This window comes from Thamnophis sirtalis, unplaced genomic scaffold, assembly GCF_051295495.1.
Source record: "Thamnophis sirtalis isolate CommonGarterSnake01/CBP01778 unplaced genomic scaffold, rThaSir2_p1.2 scaffold_1, whole genome shotgun sequence".
In the NCBI taxonomy this organism is placed as follows: Eukaryota; Metazoa; Chordata; class Lepidosauria; order Squamata; family Natricidae; genus Thamnophis; species Thamnophis sirtalis.
In genome coordinates, this window is record NW_028261381.1 from 126,657,901 (window position 1) to 126,673,244 (window position 15,344).

A 15,344-nucleotide genomic window follows, 5' to 3' on the forward strand; every position below is an offset into this window, starting at 1 on the left:
TAACTATAACTATAACTATAACTATAACTATAACTATAACTATAACTATAACTATAACTATAACTATAACTATAACTATAACTATAACTATAACTATAACTATATATATATATAACCTTAATCATAAAATATTCAAAATACATGAGCACTGAAGATGCAAAATAATATGGTCTTCATACTACAAATAAATAGTTTTTACTCAGTTGTAGTGTTGATTATTTGCATTTATTATTATGCACAGGTTTTTAAGTTTAGTCAATGGCTATTGATGTTTGATCATCCTCAGTAGAAAACAACCAATTAGTAGAAATACAGCTAACAACAGGAAAGACTTGTAGATAAACAGGAATAAACTGTGGTTTTGTTTTTTTTCTATAAATCTCCTTTCGATATTGCATAATCCCATTTTCTTTTTCCTGACTTATTGATTTGATCTGTCAAAGAAGGCTCATAAATACAATAAGTTTTTGCTAAGAATAAGAATAGCCTAGATGAAATAGACTTGATAAATATAGCATGAAATCTACCTTCACTAATTAAAGCTCACATACAGGATCAGGAACCAGGATACCTATGAATGTAACATTTTCAGTGGAATAAGAACTGCTGAACCATGCAGAATGAGACAAAGTTGTTCTTCTATCTTGCTTTATATATAGAGCATACATTTCACTTTAAAGCAACATGTATGAGAGCATACATCTCAAACTAAGTCTTCTTCAACAGTTAGCTATCATCCTAACACTTTAGGATTAGAATTATTTTGGGAAGGGAGATGTTTTCTAGGATGCAAAATTATACTCATTATTTGGGTATACCTCATGATGTAGACACACCTCATGAAGCAATCCAGCCAAGCAGATTTAAGAAGGTAAACACAAATATTTTAAAAAATTGCTAAGTATATCAGTTGAACTTAGAGTAAATGTGAGATGGAGTATCCATTTCTTCTCCTAGTTCTCTGAGGCAAGAGTCTGCATTTACATTGGAAGAGAATTTGCGTTGGGATTGAATGTGCCTACAATTTCACTGAATTCACAAAATGACAATACAAAAAGGGTGGGAACTTTAACATATCTGAAAAGTATTAATATTTCTGAAATGCAGTTTCTGAAATGCAGATTTTATTGAATGGAAAATTATATGGCTGAAAACATATACAGGTATAATTGCTTGGGCCTAATGAAAACAAAGGAAGAATTGTAATAAATACATTAAACATTTTTTTTCTGAACCTAAATTTTTTGTTACAATTTTCATTTCAGAGTTTACACACACACACACACACACACACACACACACATTACTAATTCATTGTTCCTCGTAATGTTTTGTTTCTTATGATGCTGAATAAAGGGGTTTATTGGCAACCCTCTAAATACTCACAGCCAAGCCAAATAATTTATATCACCTGGAAAACAGAGACACAAACACATGCCACCACCAATATTGCCATCTCTAAGAGAGTGAAATAACAAAATGGATCTAGTGTTTGACCTTTGAATAGACAGTTTGAGAGCAAATATGATCAATTACATAGGTATCAAATCCAGCAATATCCACCGTTTTCTTCCCTCTGTGTTTTGGTCTGAACTCACTAAAAGAAAAATATTATGTATTTTAATGAGATAACAGATGACAGGCAGAAACCAGCTGCTATTAAACAGACCAAAATAGTAAAATAAATCACCCCAAAAAGCTTCCCAGGGAATTGAGCATGAAGCATATCTAATATATAGTGAACCACTAGAACCTGCACACACTATGAAGGGGCCATAGGTCAGTCGTACAGCACATCTTCCGCATGCAGAAGATCTCAAGGTCAATCCATTGTAGGGCTGCAAATGTTTCAGACTTGAAATTCTGAGGACTGTTATCAGTCCCTCTATATCATTGCAATTCTATTCAAGTTCAAAGAAGTGACATTCAGGGTCCATTTCCCAAAGAAGATAGATCAGGATAAAGTGGTGGACGGAAGGCACTTCCCTTAAATTTGAATGGATATCATTTATTTTGCGATTTAACTAATGACATAACATAACTACCTTCCATGTATTTAGGAATAGGAATGTCACAAATTATAATTTAACGTAACTTTTATATAGGCTATGCTTTTGAATGAAAACTTTCAAGGGCTACATGTAGCTTTGGGACGTCAAGTTATACATTTCTGTGTAGATAATGCAAAGCCAGATGGACCAAGGATTTGGCTCGGCATAAGGGTCATTCTCCTATGTGCATATTAATACATTAAAGAAGAACTTTGCAAACATTACCATCACTCTGATAAGGTAGGTGTGTGTGTGTGTGTGTGTGTGTGTGTATGTATATGCAACACAAATGTAACAAGGCAACATAAAAAAATGACTTTCTGCCTGGACGGCTCCCAGAGTGAGCTGATAAACAGAAAAGGGAAGCAGCAAAAGGGAAGAGCAGCAAAAGGGAAGAGCCAAGGTGGCGCAGTGGTTAAATGCAGCACTGCAGGCTACTGCTAGATCAGCAGGTCAGCGGTTCAAATCTCACCGGCTCAGGGTTGACTCAGCCTTCCATCCTTCCGAGGTGGGTAAAATGAGGACCCAGATTGTTGGGGGCAATATGCTGACTCTCTGTAAACCGCTTAGAGAGGCCTGAAAGGCCTATGAAGCGGTATATAAGTCTACTGCTATTGCTATTGCTATTGCTATTAGCATGCTCCCTCCCATATTTGGGCATACCAGGTGTTGTGACATAATACATACCTATTTCCCTGGCTTAGCTGATAGAGTCTGAGGCTTAATGGCTAATATAACTGCCTAATATGTAATACAGCCCAGGTTTGATTCCCAGTAAGGGTATGGCTATCTGATGAGAGCTAAATAGCTTGAAATAGATCTATACTAGTCTCCCTTTATTTATTTATCAGCACAAATACAACAAATGTAACAAAAAGGCAACAGTAAAAATATTGGGTTTCTGCCTGGATGGTCTCTTGTGACGAGCCGAAGGACAGAGAATGGAAGTAGTGATCTTCCGCCCATATTTGGGCATACCGGGGGTTGTAAAATCTAAGATATATATATATATATAGTTGAATTCAACAAAATTTATGTTATTAATACTTCACTGCCATGAGATTAGAAGAGTATTGTGGGGGATCTAAATAATGTAGGCATGATTTTTGTAGGGAATACTTTCATAATATTCATAGTTTCTACAGTATCTTTCATACACCCCCATCTACACTTCAAAACATTAGTATTGTAAAGAAAACTCTTCTGCTGAATATTTTCCTTTCATCAACTTTCCTTGCTGCTTGCAAGCAAGTATTTTTATTTATCTTGAAACTATCCATTCACTTAATGGCTCTAAATGGATGATGGACTATTCATAAATTAATGATGACAGAATGCTTATTAGCCAATGATCACTTCAAATGAACTCTCCCAGCCAATAATAGGGAAGACTGCAATGTGTGGGTTTCCTTTATATCTTTTGTTGTATATTTCTTTATTTTGTCAGTAAACTGTTTCCTTGTCACAATTTTAATCTGATCCTTTATTAGTTTCATTGAAACTGTAACAAATAAACCAACAAATATACCTGCTATTACTAGGTGACCAGTGCAAAAGAAAATCATTGGATTGAGTGAATTGGAATCAAACCAGTCTCTATCAGAATTGTTTCTTGATTGGTAAGTATCACCCATTAGGGATTAGGCTCAAAATTTAGGAGTCTTTCTGGAACAGCAGATGGTAGTCATATTTAAGGGGGCCTTGTTACCATAGCACATCAGTTGTGACCCTATGAAGGGCAGGGGGACCTAACTTATCAACAACTGATTAGACTATTGTAATGCACCTCACTTGGGACTGCCTACAGCAATTACCTGGATGCCATAGTTAGTCCAAAATGCACTAGGTCACATAATTTCCTGTTGTTATCATTGGGAGCATATAATACCAGTTTTGAAGATCCTCTATCTGTATATGAATATGTAAGCATGTACCATACAGTATTTTGCAACTTTTTAATCCTGCTACCATTTTGATATGACTATGTATTTCTTTGCTTCCAGATATTGTCTTTTCAAATGATGCAGATCACTTGTCCTGAATCAGACATAACTCAGTTTTTGGAATAAACTCTTAAGATGGGCAAGTAAAAACATTATATCTTCGTGTTTAAAGTGGCAAACAGAATTACTTTGAAAGAGGTTGTCTTTATAATCAAATCCTAACTTGTGCAGGGAAATGATAAAAAAATAGAATCTGAATAGGATGTATGCTTTACAAACAGGCTAAGTTTTTTAAATAATAGTAAAAGCTTTTGAGTTGCATGTAATTCTTTTGGGGCAAATTACATTTTCTTACAAATGAAAAGCTTTATTCTGCAGTTGGGTAAAATAAAATTGTTTCAGAAAATATCTTTCTATCTATGTAACCCATTATTTACCAAACAAAGATATTTACTTTGGATTTAGTTTAATTTTTTCTAAGCTCACTTGCCTAAAAAATGCCATTGCTTCACAAGAGGAAAACTGGATTTAGAGGTCTCAAAGGAATGCAGACACTTCGCTTCCAATCTGAACAGATAGTAACCGTTTCATAGTGATTAAACCCCTATTGCCTCAATTAAAATTTACCTAAAAGTAAAAAAGCACTGGCACTATTATCATTTTTACATTAAAAAGTAGATTTAAAGTAAAATTTAAATAGATTAAATAGATGAACTGTGAATATTTTTGCTTTCTTGAAGCTGAGTAGCAGTATCAGTAGACATAATACTCTACTCCCATGGTAGCTCCATAAATTCCACATTATATCTAGGCCAGATGGCTTGGGACGAAAGAACTCAGCGATATTTCAATAGTTCAGTTTCTTATAACTTGCCTCAACAAGGCATTGTTAGCTACGGTACGTGAACTATTAGTGTTTATTGATTGTCTTTTTAACTAACAGCCCAAGGCAGTATTCACTTTGAAGAGGAACTTTTCCATTTTTATATCACTGATGTGAATGAATGTATAAATAAAACAAAACCCAGGGCTCTTGCATATGGCTATGATGGATAGAACACGATCAAGCATCCTGCTCCCTTAACTGTGCCAAGGTAGGGATTCACATATTTGCACTCTCTTTTGTTGTTACATCCCCATGGCAACTGCCCAGTGGACAGAATCACCCTGCACTTCTGAACAAAGATGAAACCTCAATCAAATGTGAGCTTTGACTCTCCACTTTTATGGCCTCTCATCTCACGCTTCGCCTCTTTGAAAATGAAATTTATGAGCAGAGCCATGAACTTTACCACATCACTAATTTTATGGCTGCCCTTGTCGAACTGTTTCCTTGCTGTTCATTAGGAACACATTGAAAGGAAGAGGATGGTGGTGAAATGCTGAGGCCTTGATGCATAGCTATTAGCAGGGGTAATAGCAGTGTGATAAGTGATAGTTTGCTATGCTGGGACGAGCTCAGATTTGTGAGTGAAAGGCTGTCCTTCTATCCCCATCTATTTAAAGAGGGGATTAAAAAAAGCCATTGAACCATTATTTTTATTTATTGCAATGCAATCCTTTCCAAGGTGGCTTGTGAGTAACATAAAGTTTGTAACAACATCCAAATAAAACTCATAAGGATCCTTCCCTTAGGATTGTTGACAGATCAAGGCCCTATGAGACTTGGGGAATGACAGTCAAGCTACTGCAGGCTCTGAGAAATGCTTATTTACCCCCGTCCACCAGCAGGAATTATTCCAACAAAGCCCCTGGGAATGGCGGCTGCTGCTGATAGGAAGTCAAAGGTGATTTTTGCCTGCCTGCTGCCTCTCTCTATTCTCTTAGCTCATAATGTAGCCGAAGCACCAGGACAAATAACATAACGTCAAGGTTTGCTTCCATTCACAGATCTTAAATGCTACAATACACCAAAGAGGTAAGTCATGACCAGTGGTGGGTGAGGAAAACTATATCAATTAAACCTACCTCTTCCAAATTACATGTGTTATACTTTTGATCAGAAAAGATAAATGCATCGTCCTAAGCCTGTGTCTTTCTTAGGACTGATTTCTCCTTGATAAAGAAATCAGTCCTAATTTTATCCTCTAATGCATGCATCACTGTCCCATTTCCAGGACTGATTCAGTTATTACATGTTAAGCCAAGTGATATCCAGCACTCACTGCTGATGGTAAGGACAGTGTCAGTCAGGTAGTTGCTTCTAAGTACCAATTTGGGATAACAACCACCAGAATGGGATATTGCTGGCCTAATTGTGGACTTCCTTAGTACAATTTACTGACCATGGTGGGAAACAGAATGAATTTTTGGTCTGATCTAGCATACATCATGTTATATTTTTAAGGTGATTGTTGTCCTGAACACACACACAGAGACACACACACATACAAAACAGGTAATTTCAGTACCAATTAACATACATTAAAAAGTTAAGATGTATTTACTCTAATATACTCCAGTAGGTTGAATTGGTCATCTCTAATTAATTCTAGACTGAACTGAGAATGAACTCACTCAGCTGCATCCATGTGGCCCATTCTTTATAACATTAGGTGGTTGGTGGGATACCAAATGTGTGTCATTATAATACATGCTTGAATAAATTGTTGAGATGTGGGCAATAGTATGCTGGCTTGCAAGATTGTCTCTAGATTAGCAATATTAGCTTATATATAATAGTATGAATATGCTTGAATAAAACTGGGCTTTAGTTGTCCTTTTTGAATACTAGGTCAAACATTGCTAAAAATGCCAGATGCTGTCTTTACTATTAGCTGTGACTGATGCATGTTCCTTGGATATATCTGAGGATGTTATTCTAGTCTACTGCTCTTTTATCTTTCTGAAAAGCATTATGTGAAAGCTTTAATTGACTGAAGCCATAAGTGCCAACAGAAATCAATATTTATGGGGGCCTCTAGTGATGACTATGGCATAAAGATGACCTGACTGGGAACCCAAAATGAGTAAATAGAAAACCTCCTGAATTAATTAATGGACGAAAGTAGTAGATATTGAAAGAAGGCTGTAGTAGATAAGAATGGCATGATCTTTTGGAATAGGTCTGACGAATACACGCAGGGGAATAAATATATAGCTTTAATTCCAAATGGATTAAATGTCAGCAACTATTAATTGTTATAATCTACTGTACGTTTTGGTTGGTCTATATGAAAGAGGAAATCTGCAAACTGATGATGGTTTCATTTTACACACCAGTGTATATTATAATGAAAGCATCAGGGATGAATTCTGGAAAACATAAGCAATAGTTTGAATACTGGAGAACAGAATGTGATCCCGGCACTTGAATGATTGAAATAGCCGCCAATCTTTGAATGTTACTTCCACTTTTCATCTGTATAGGTAGTCTTCGACTTATGACTGTAATACAGCCTGCCCATGATGGAAGTAAGTCATGATGGTTGTAAAGCAGGTAACTCATGTGATGAATCTGTTTTATGATCTTGATGTGGTGGTCTTTAAGCGAACCCATTGTTCTTTATGGGATATTTTTGCCAAAAACCAGAAGTAAAGACAAAAATGTTGTAAACTGTGGTCATATGACCATGAAATGCTGCAAGCAGCCATAAATGTGGGCTTGTTGCTGAGCATCTGAAGTGCAGCCATGTGACCATGTGGCGGGGCAGCTATCAGAATTTCAGAACTGGTTCTAAGAACCTTTTGTGGGGGTCCATTGTAACTTCAAACAGCCACTGAGTGACCAGTCCTAAGTTGGAGATTATCTTTTAGGCTATTTGCTCATCACTTTTGGAGACTGTGGACTCCACCAGTGGAGGTCCGATGAACGCGCATGTGCGGGTTTGGAATGGCGACCGGGCTTTTTCGCTCCACATTAACCTGGCGAAAAAGCACCGGGAAGCCTCCAAACGGACCGCAAAAACTGTTGGGAACAGCTCCTGGGAGAGCCCAAGAGCTCCGGAACCCATAGGACCTCCTGAAATCCGGAGGCTCGCATTTTTACTATAGCGGCAGCCCGGGCTACCCAGCTGTGCGAGGACGGCGGCGACGGCGGCGCGCGGCGGTGAGAGCGGCGCGCGGGCGTTCGGAGCGTTCGGAGCCTGTTCGGAGCCTCCCCTACCACCTTACCATCTCTGGTTTTTTTTCTGGTAGCCCCTGGTGCTGCTGGTGAGCCCCCTGGCCAATTATCTGCTGGCCCCTGGTCCTAGCAGTCATCCCAGAGCAGCGGAACAGCGGCTGCTGAGGTTGGAAGGAAAGCGTGGAGGGAAGCATGGAGGAAATGGCGGCGCCAAACAGCTGACTCACAGCATTACATCTTTACATCCTCCTTTCCGGCCAGTTTGCTGACTACGCTGGAGCTGAGTGGTTGTGACTGAGATTGTGAGTCTTGGTGACTAGTGAGCTGAGAGGGGCGAATTTTTTAACTTAGTTTACTTTAAAGAAGGGGGCTGTCGGAAGCTGTTGGAGGCTGCACTGAATCTACAGATTGAATGGACGTGCTTGCTATTGCCCTAGACGCCCCCCCCCTCGGATCTATCTCTGCTCACTTTACTATCTGTTACCTATTTTACTATTTATCATCTGCTGCTTTACTATTTATCATCGTTGTAGCCCCCTCCGGACCTTGCTCCCTGCTCACTTAACCATTAGGAGGAGTAGGACTGTGGCCAACTGGCAGGGAGCAATAGAGGATGGCGACTGCAGGGACAAGGACTGAGCCCCGAAAATACCAGCATTTTTCCTTCCATCTGCAAGAGCGGTGCAAGTTAGCCTCGAACTCTGGTCTCCTACATTGGGGCCCTTATATATCTTTGGGAAAGAGACTCTCGAATATACAGCCCGCTAACCTCCACCAGTGGGGCAAGACTATACGGATGCCGGTTACGAACTTTGGAGCTTTATACTCAATCTTGTTTGTCTACAGCCACCTTATATACTACGTACTTTTGACTTGGTGGCTAAGGACATTTCCCCAGGACATAAGAAGGGAGAGGAGCAGACCATCGCTCCCTCCATTGTTTCCATATTATTATATACTATAACTGCGCAATTTTAAATAGAATGCTGAGTGTATGGGAGTTGGCTGGAATTGAATGAATGGCCCACTTTTAGTAATTGTTACCTTTGTATTTTATATGTTTTAAATTTTTACGTGGGAATTGTTAGAGTGGATAAATGAGAATGCTTGACTCGGAGGACCTGCTGGGGAAGGCGGGAGGAACCGGGGTGGTTGGGGGGACCATGGACATGGGAGTGGGTCGGAGCATAGCGGTCGTGACAGGGAGAGGCAGATACGGCGGGGACCTTAGGGCTGGCCATTACCGGGGAAGGAGGGTTCGCTACATTACAGAGATCCCTCCTTCCGGCCCTAGGAGTCCCACTCCAAGACCAGATGGCGCGAGTAGTCAGGACCCTGGTCTCAGGCTGTTGTCGCTAAATGCCAGGTCTGTTGTTCACAAAGCTCCCCTCGTCCGGGACTTAATTGTTGACGAGAGGGCAGACCTGGCATGTATTACTGAAACCTGGCTGGGCACAGAAGGAGGAGTCCCCCTTGTAGAGATGTGCCCAGAGGGATTTCAGGTGCTTCATCAGCCGAGAGCCCAGGGAAGGGGTGGCGGTGTGGCTATTGTAATCCGGGAGTCTCTGTTACCTCGTAGGGTCCCTGCTCCGGAGCTTGTCGGGTGTGAGTCTCTGCTGATAAAGTTGGACCTCAAGGGTCAAGTGGGTTTGCTGCTAACGTACCTGCCTCCCAACTGCGTTGCAGCATCCCTCCCCTCGCTCCTCGAGTCAGTAGCCGAGCTGGCAGTTGAGTTCCCCAGGCTTATAGTTCTGGGGGATTTCAACTTGCCATCGCTCGGTGAACGCTCTGATGGGGCGCAGGAGTTCATGGCTTCCATGACGGCCATGGGCTTGACCCAAGTAATTCGGGGCCCAACCCACGCAGCGGGTCACATGCTCGACCTCGTATTCCTCTCGGAGCAGTGGATGTGTGATCTTGGTCTGAGGGGTAATGAGATCATACCCCTGTCGTGGTCAGACCATTGCCTACTGAGGCTTGACTTCCGGAGGCCAAACCCCCACCGTAGGGAGGAGGAACCGACCAGGTGGTTCCGCCCCAGGCGACTTATGGACCCTCTGAGGTTCCAGACGGAGCTTGGGGTTATTCCTGATACTCTCGCCCACAGTTCGGCGGAGACTCTGGCCGCCGCCTGGTACTCGGCGGCGTCGGAGTCTCTCGACCGGATTGCGCCACTACGGCCCCTCCGGGTCAGTGGATCCCGGAGAGTTCCCTGGTTCACCGAGGAACTCCGGGAGAAGAAACGCCGGAGGAGATGCCTAGAGCACCAGTGGAGGTCCGATAGGTCCGAGGCAAACCGAGCGCTCTTAACTACCTGCACCAAGGACTATGTCCGAGCATTAAGAACTGCAAAAAGATCATATATTTCTTCCTTGGTTGCGTCCGCCGAGTCACGCCCAGCCGCCCTGTTCAGGATAACCCTCTCCCTCCTTAATAGGAGGGATGCGGGAAACCCCTTGCAGGGTAGGGCTGAGGATTATGCTCAATTCTTGGCGGACAAAGTAGCTCGGTTTCGATCGGACTTGGACTCCACCGCAGTAGACCCAGCTGAGACACAGGAGGATCATTTGCCACATCAGCTCTGGGTTGAGTTCCAGGAAGTTGCCTCTGGGGATGTGGACAAGGCCATCCGAGCTGTAAGTGCCTCCACTTGTATTCTGGACCCGTGTCCCTCCTGGCTGGTGGCTAACAGCAGGGAGGTGACACATGGCTGGATCCAGGCGGTTGTCACCGCCTCCCTTCGGGAGGGGCACTTCCCCGCCGTACTCAAAACGGCGGTGGTGAGACCCCTCCTGAAGAAACCATCGTTAGATCCAGCCATCTTAAACAACTTTCGTCCTGTCTCCAACCTTCCCTTTATCGGGAAGGTTGTTGAGAAGGTGGTGGCCTTTCAGCTTCAACGGGCCTTGGAGGAAGCTAGCTATCTTGACCCCTTCCAGTCCGGCTTCAGACCTGGTTACAGCACAGAAACCGCTTTGGTCGCATTGACCGATGATCTCTGGAGGGCCAGAGATGGAGGCTATGCGTCCATCCTGGTTCTCCTTGACCTCTCAGCGGCTTTCGATACCATCGACCATGGTATCCTTCTGCGACGACTGCGGGAGGTGGGAGTGGGAGGCACTGTTCTGCGGTGGTTCTCCTCCTACCTCTCGGACAGGTCGCAGTCGGTGTTAGTCGGGGGGCAGAGATCGTCCCTGAGGCCCCTAACATGTGGGGTACCCCAGGGTTCGGTCCTATCACCCCTACTATTTAACATATACATGAAACCGCTGGGCGAGATCATTCGGAGGCACGGGATAAAATACCACCAATATGCGGACGATACACAATTGTATCTGTCCGCCCCGTGCCAATTCAATGAAGCGGTGGACGTGATGAACCAGGGTCTGGAGGCCGTTAAGAACTGGATGAGTGCTAACAAACTGGTACTCAACCCGGATAAGACCGAGTGGCTGTTGTGTTTCCCCCCCAATAATTTGGCTAATACACCAACGCTTAGGCTGGGGGGTCAAATTCTATACCCCTCAGATAGGGTCCGCAACTTAGGAGTCCTCCTGGATCCACAGCTGACTTTTGATCACCAGCTGTCAGCTGTGACCAGGGGGGCATTTGCCCAGGTTCGCCTGGTCCGCCAGTTGCGGCCCTACCTAGATCGGGGGGCTCTCACAACAGTCACTCAAGCCCTTGTGATCTCTAGACTGGAATACTGCAATGGGCTCTACATGGGGTTGCCCCTGAAGTGCATCCGGCGACTACAGCTAGTCCAAAATGCAGCCGTGCGAGTGATAGTGGGTGCACCGCGGTTCGCCCACGTAACACCTGTCCTCCGCGAGCTGCACTGGCTACCTGTTGGTCTCCGGGTGCGCTTCAGGATACTGATGACCATCTTTAAAGCACTCCATGGTAGTGGATCTGGGTACTTGAGAGACCGCCTTCTGCCGATTACCTCCCTAAATCGACCAATTAGATCGCACAGACTGGGCCTCCTCCGAATTCCATCTGCCAGTCAATGCCGACTGGCGACCACACGGAGGAGAGCCTTTTCTGTTGCTGCCCCGACCCTATGGAACGAGCTCCCCATGGAGATCCGCACCCTCACCACTATCCAGACCTTCCGCGCAGCCCTCAAGATCTGGCTCTCCCAGCAGGCCTGGGGATAGGCTCCTAATTACCCGCCCGAGTGTTTGATTGCTGAATGAAAGTTGGGTTTTACTATTTTTCTGTTGTTCACATATTGTTTCGTTCTGACCTTGCACCTCCCCTCCCCTGTGGTTGTAAGCCGCCCTGAGTCCCCTCAGGGAAAAGGGCGGCATATAAATCCCAATAAATACCTATATAAAAAAAAATAAAATACTTTTCCTGTCACACCTCCCTTCCCTTCCAATTCTATCTTACCATTCACTCTTGTAAGCTCAAAAGACTGAGTGGGTTAGGGTTGCCTCTGGACATCAACCTGTTCAGGGTGTAGCTCAATTATCCAGAGACTTGGAACACCATCTTGGAGGCCTATGAGTAAAGCTCTTTGGTAATGCCTGAATGTATGAGGGAAGTACGTGTGGGAACTGTGTCTGCATGGCAGCAATTGGTTTTTAAAAGTACGGACAACAACCCCAACCTCACTCCTTCACACTGCCATTCAGGAAAAGATGTTGCAAAGGCAAAATTACACTGGGAACCTGAAACATAAGAAGCGTATGGGAGCATACAGGAAAGGTCAATAAAGTGAAAGATGAAATGAATCAACTACACTTTGACATTTTAGGCATCAGCACAGTGAAGGGGACTTAAATTGAGCACCTTCTCAACAGGTCTACAGGTTGCAAAAAAAGCAAAGAAGGAAACATTGCTATGATAGGAAGGATATAACAAAAACTGTACTAGAATATAATACAGTCAATGTATTAGATTTTCCCTAATGTGACTGTTATTGGAACACTTTACGTGCCATACATAAAAGAAGGAAGAGGAAGTTGTTGAGTTTTATGGTCAATCTAAAATTAACAGAATATGCAAGCAAGATGTGTTGCTTGTGCTTGGGGATTGGAAATAATAAGGAAAAATGTAGCTGAATTACATATGGCCTAGAAAACAGAATATTCTTATCATTTTCTGACAGTTTGATGCTTTCTTCATTGCCAACATATTCTTTGATCAACTAAAACACTGCCTATATATATATATATTACAGATGGAATACACATCACTCAAGTTGACTGTATAATTTTTTTACTAAGCAAATTTAAACAGCCATCCAACTCACTTATGGTAACTCTGGGAGGCTTCCAGAAATAAAACCTCATGCAAAATGCAATAAAACCCTGTCCCATGGCAAACAATCAAACCAACCACTTGATGGGCCTCATGTCTCCCTGGGGTCCCAGGCCCACTCAAAACCATCTTTTCAGAACCTTTTAAAACAGTGTCAAGTTTGAGCCCCAATCTTACTTCTGAAGGGATGGTCTTCTTCTTGGCCCCACTAGATGGACTTCCTTAGAAGAAGGGGCCCATAACATCCCCTGCCTCCTGCTCTGGTGGATCAGGGTGATATAACTGGGAATACATGGTCCTTTGAATAATCTGATCCCACGTTCATGTAGGGCTTTAAAGGTGACACCAGCACCTTGAATTGGACCCAGAAGCAAATCAACAACCAATGCAGCTTTTGGAAGACAGATGACATATGTGCAAATCTAGACTTGCAGAAAACCACATGGTATGACAAATTTTTGAATCAATGGAAGTTTCTGGGTACTTTTCAGGGCAGCCCCATGTAGAGTGCATTGCAGTAGTCAATGATTAGGGCATGAATGTTTATGAATAGGGCTTGAAAGTGGAAGAGCTTAGTATAACAGCAAAGATATTGTTTGATATCTCTTTGATATTCCAAAAAGCCCTTAAAACTTGTCCATATTATCAACCCTTGGGGTTTCCAGGCAAACAGAAACTTAGATGGCTCCATTGTTGAGGTGGGCATTTCCATCTTCTCTTTCCATATGATGTGTATCTTTGTATATGTATTAATATGAATCTTTATGCTTTATACTCTTGTTTTTACATTTGTTGTTTTTTCTGTTTTTTCTGCATTACCCAGAATTGGTTACAGTGAGTTAGGCAGCTATATTAATTTGATCAATAAATAAAATAAATAAATACATAAGATAAAGAAATGGCTGGGGCTGAGTGTGGAAATAATGAACTGCTTATGTGCAAGTTCCAACCCAAGCTGAAGTGGAAGAACAAAGCAAGTTTTCACATTACGAGCTTGTGCATATATTAAACATTAGGAATTAGTTTGAAGTTCTGAATCTCATTTATCAGGGGCCACAGCAACTATGTAACAAGATCAACTAAGTTGTTAAGGATGAATGTGAAAGAAAATTGCCAAGGATCAAGGAACAAAAGAAAACAAACTGGATATCTGAACAAATTATGGAAATTCTGTAAGGTAGAGTTTTCAAAATCTAAGATATTGTAGAAAAAAATCCAACAACCTCTAATCTTAGAAAGTGACATTAAATCAAATGGTGATAATAATGACTTCAGTCATTATCATGTCAGAAAGCTACAGGAAATGGTGAAATATTTATGTAAATTGGGTAAGCAACAGAAAAATTAATAAAGTTTTTAACCAAATTATGCCAACAAGTCTGAAGAAGACCACATTGGCCAACAGATTGAAAGAAGATCAGTCTACATATCAATACCAAAGAAAAGGCATTTAACAGAGTATACAAATTATTGTACAATAGCTTTAATTCCACAAACTAGCAAATTCTTAGGATCACTCAACATAGACTGGAGCTCTACTTTGAAAAGGAGATGGCAGATGTTTAAGAAATCACAATTCAGCAGTGAAATAGACTGGCTTTGGGGCAGCAAAGGAGTTATGGCAACATATTTTTTTTAAAAGATGCTTGGTGGAATTCTGATGTGAAAGAACACAAATGTAGCATACAAAATTGCAAAATTTGGGATGAAGAAATATATTGCATGATGTATAAGAAAAGAAAAAAATTGTTTTTTGATTAAATAAAAAAACTGTTTTGAAAATGTGTGAAGACAACTGAATAAAGTGCCTCCAGCAGGGTTACTAAAAATGAAAGTGATTAAAAGATTTTAGATGAAGCTGAAGTGATGAAATACTAGGAGTATTTTAAAGATTTGTATGGAAGTTACAGTGATATACTGAAGAATGAAATGGAAAAGAAAGCTATAAAGGTTAGTGTCCAAGAAAAATATATATGAAAAAAGTCATAAATGCTATAAGAATATTGAATAGTCTAAAGG